General features: G+C 34.7%; 1 protein-coding gene across 1 annotated transcript in view; it reads right to left on the bottom strand.

Annotated features, from left to right (window-relative positions):
• LOC106474132 (actin-3) overlaps positions 1 to 645 on the bottom strand; it is a 3,772-nt gene extending 3,127 nt beyond the window's left edge. Inside the window, exon 1 of the mRNA XM_013934822.2 lies at positions 524 to 645. The gene's annotated coding sequence lies outside the window, so the exon portion shown is untranslated. The remainder of the gene's footprint in view (positions 1 to 523) is intronic.
• Positions 646 to 4,649: the final 4,004 nt, after the last annotated feature.

The raw sequence follows: 4,649 nt of genomic DNA, 5'->3' as shown, positions 1-4,649 counted from the left end.
ACAGAATATTTCTGTATTTAACTTGTAAGTCAGCTAGTCCTACACTAACAGAATATTTCTGTATTTAACTTGTAAGTCAGCTAGTCCTACACTAACAGAATATTTCTGTATTTAACTTGTAAGTCAGCTAGTCCTATACTAACAGAATATTTCTGTATTTAACTTGTAAGTCAGCTAGTCCTACACTAGTATAATATTTCTGTACTGAACTTAAACAGTGATCTAATTTCTTCAAACGTTAATCTTCCTAACAGGAAATAATTAATGCTGTACATTATATATTAACTCGACGTCAGAAAATATCAACCTTTCATAAAATTTGATATATTTAGGGTGACCAGAATGCCTGAACTTCAATCGATAAACAAAGCTATACCAAATATTATGGTAAGGGCTGGTTCGCAGTGAAAGATTAATCGATAATCCTCAAGAAAGGAAAATCCAAGAGCACTGCTGCTGTTGAGAAGGATTTATATACAACATATATCGGTCATTCACAGTAATAGAAACTCGGTATCCCTACCAGCTGAACGGTCGTTCCCTTCCAACACTTGGTACTGGTCCTGCTATAACTGTCTTCCTCTCAGGAGTGGCCCAAACCTAGCCAACTAACGCGTTTTGTACTACGGATGACGTCACAATCTCGTGTCATCTACTGACAAAGGCGAGAGTGTACCAGCGCCCCAGAATATCTGCCATATACGGACAGGGGGCTCTGTAGGTAACGCCAGCAGGCGAGAAGAAAATCTGGCTATTTCTGTCGTTTCGTCCCACAACCAAATATGTGAGAATGGCTAGGTGTAGCGTTACTGAGTCTGACTAGAGAGCTGAACCTATATTTAGTCTTTATCCAGTCTCTGTCTATGTCCCACTTTGGTTGCCTCGAGACTTGTTCTGAATCAAAAACCTTGCAACGTACAAAAGTAGACGTGACTTCTCTTAGCCTGGGCGAAATGGGTCGGAAAGAATTTGGATTTTTATTTAGAAGGAATACCCAATCATTATTATAAAACATCGTCGTCGTAAAAGGGTGGTCAAAAGTGTGGGTGGAGAAAGGTTTGAATAGGGGAAGCAAATACTGCGGAAACAATTTTGTTTTTCTGTGAAATTAACAAAAACACATATATATATACAAGTATTTATATTTTATTACACTTTATCTAACAAATTAAATTACGATATTTCTATACAATGTAGCGCACTTTACAAAGAGTACTGTGACTTAACAAGGCTGAAATATGTTGAAGGAGAACTTGACTTAATAAGGCTGATAGATGTTGCAAGAGAACTGTGACTTAACACTTTTAATGAGAGCTATGCGCTTGTTTATAGTTCTGTTTCCACATCTTTCTCTTGCTTACACTTCCGTTACACTAGTAAAACTGTGACTTAACACTACCGAAAGATGTTGACTCTTTCAACATCTTTCGGTAGTGTTAAGTCACAGTTCTCCATCAACATCTTTCAACAGTGTTAAGTCACAGTACTCTTTCAACATCTTTCGGTAGTGTTAAGTCACAGTACTCTTTCAACATCTTTCGGTAGTGTTAAGTCACAGTACTCTTTCAACATCTTTCGGTAGTGTTAAGTCACAGTTCTCCATCAACATCTTTCGGTAGTGTTAAGTCACAGTACTCTTTCAACAGTGTTAAGTCACAGTTCTCCATCAACATCTTTCAACAGTGTTAAGTCACAGTTCTCCGTCAACATCTTTCAACAGTGTTAAGTCACAGTTCTCCATCAACATCTTTCGACAGTGTTAAGTCACAGTTCTCCATCAACCTCTTCCAACAGTGTTAAGTCACAGTGTTTTATGTACGATCGGGTAGGGTCATGTGAAGAAATCGGTGAGAAACAAATTCATAAAAGTAATATTATTTGGTAATATCGCAGAACTCATAAACAAGTACTATATTATATATGAGTCGTTAGAATGTGTGTGTAATATAACGAGGTTGCTCCACACCTTAACAATCTTATTAAATATTCAATACTTAATAAACACGTAGACTTAAATATATGATCCAAGTTATTCCAATACAAAATTAACAACTTGAAGCACAGTATCTTTAACTACCAATTCAACTATAGTTGGTTCTCTGTCTGCATTATTGACTGCAATAGTTACGAATCTGTATGTATCAATGTCCCTCTTTAACTACTCACCTATAGTTGGTTCTCATTCTGTATCAGTGTCCCTCTATAACCATTCACCTATAATTGTTTCTCATTCTGTATCATTGTCCCTCTAACAAGACTTCACCCAAGTAGATATCTGTCTGCATTATTCACCCTCTAACGAACCATTCATCCATAGTTACTTCTCTATTATTTGCCGTCTAACTACCAATTCATCTATAGTTGGTTATCTGTCTACATCATTGTCCCTCTAGCCAACCATTCATCTGTAGTTGATTATCAGTCTGCATCATTGTCCCTCTAACCAACCATTCATCTGTAGTTGATTATCAGTCTGCATCATTGTCCCTCTAACTATTCACTGATCTATAGTTGATTAACTGTTTGTATAATTGTCCCTCTAACTAACCATTCACATATAGTTATTTATCTGTCTTTATCATTGTCCCCCTAACTGACCATTCATTTATAGTTACTTATCTGTCTTTATCATTGTCCCTCTAACTAACCATTCATTTATAGTTACTTATCTGTCTGAATTATTGTCCCTCTAACTAACCATTCATCTATAGTTACTTATTTGTCTCCATCATTATTCCTCTAACTAACCATTAATAAACATTTATTTATTTATTTGACTGCATCATTGTCCCTCTAACTAAACATTCATCTATGGTTACTTATTTGTCTCTATCGTTGTCCCTGTAATTAGTTTCTAGAGTTTCTTTGTCTAGCATTATCCCTCTAACTAACCATTCATCAATAGTTGATGATTTGTCTGTATCATTGTCCCTCCATCGTATATTTAATATTGTCATTATAACTGACCAGTCATCTATAGTGGGTATATGTCTCATCATCTTTTCGTCTGTGTTGCTATCTGTACAGTGGACATTTTTCTACATATACATTTATCGAGACATGTTTAACTGCATCTTTAGCCATCACAACGCCAAGCTACATAATATTAAAGTCTCTCTCTCTCTATCTCTTGTTTTTTTTTTGTGATAAAATGCTTTTATATTTTTAAGGGAGGTGAATAAAGAAACTAGCTTTCTCGATTTGCTGCTTAACAAAGCTTTTTTTATTATTCTAAGTATGTTCTCTTATCCTCTGGCACTCGCTGTTGATTACACCTTTGTTTGGCAATACTCCATGTGGAACTTAGGTCGTGAAAACTCTTGTACCCAGGTTGAATCTGTAAAAATATGTTAAATATATATAACTTAATACAGGCCTAAAATGTGCGATAAATACCGTGTTATACGGATATATGCTTTCCCACATAATCATATGTGCTTAAAATAACATTTGAGATCAATAAATAAAATACCATAAACTTACCAAAATATCTATAACCTACATATTTTTATAACCTACATATTTATACAACCCACTTATTTATACAACCTACATATCTATAACCTACATACTTATACAACCTACATATTTTATAACCCACATATTTATAACCTACATATTTATATAACCTAGATATCTATAACCTACATACTCATATAATGTACAAATTTATAAAACCTACATATCTATAACGTATATATTTATATAATCTACATATTTATGTAATGTACATATTTTTATAACCTATATATTTTTCCTTCATACAGACTAGCTTAATGAGGTTAATCATGTGAAATACTACTCACCTTTAGGGTTTGAGTCATTTTTACTTCACCATATGGTAACCTAGATTATGTAAATAATGTCATGACATTTCGTCGAATTCATCTATAATAATAAATGGGCGTGTATCTGTGTGTGTGTGACCGCAATAACTCCAAGAGGAAAGAACCTAAAAGCCTGAAATTTTGCACCCATATTAAGTGGACTCTGAGAGTGTGCACCTGGGTATTAGTACTTATTTTATTCACGTGCGTGCGCGCATGCGCATCCCATAGTATACCCTGTAGTATATCAGTTACATTAACAACGTCTAATACATAGAAAAGCCAGTGTGTTTTGATAACAATGCGTTCCAACAGTAGCTTTTATATCATGTTGCTTAGCATCAAAAGTATCTATATAAATACAATGGTACTGTCTGTTGTCCATCCATGTAATTCCGCAGGGTGTGGACGGATCTGCACCAAAATTGGTATGTAGGCTCAATCGGTCTTTGCGGGGTACATACAAATTTTCAGTTTTGCGTCTTGCGTTTTTTTACCAATACTTCGCCCCCTGTAGATGGATCATCATCAAATTTAGCATGAAGGTTTGTTGGGTCCATGCGGAGATACATGCGAATTTGCAGTTTCACATTTTGTGTTTTGCATTTTTATCGAAGTTTTTGCATTTTTTTATAATTACATATAAAGAAAGCAACTTTTGATGTCCTAAGATAACCTTTTATTAATCCTGAATTTACATAACTTCCGTTTAGGGGACGAGTACTTCAGCTGGTAACCTAATATTGTTATTAGTTTATGTACTGAAAGTATAAACTGAAATGTATAGACAACAAAACTGGAAAAATATCTGTTGATTTCTAT

This window comes from Limulus polyphemus, unplaced genomic scaffold, assembly GCF_000517525.1.
Source record: "Limulus polyphemus unplaced genomic scaffold, Limulus_polyphemus-2.1.2 Scaffold6858, whole genome shotgun sequence".
Classification (NCBI taxonomy): domain Eukaryota; kingdom Metazoa; phylum Arthropoda; class Merostomata; order Xiphosura; family Limulidae; genus Limulus; species Limulus polyphemus.
Note: the sequence above shows the minus strand (reverse complement) of the source record. Positions and strands in the feature narration are given on the sequence as shown.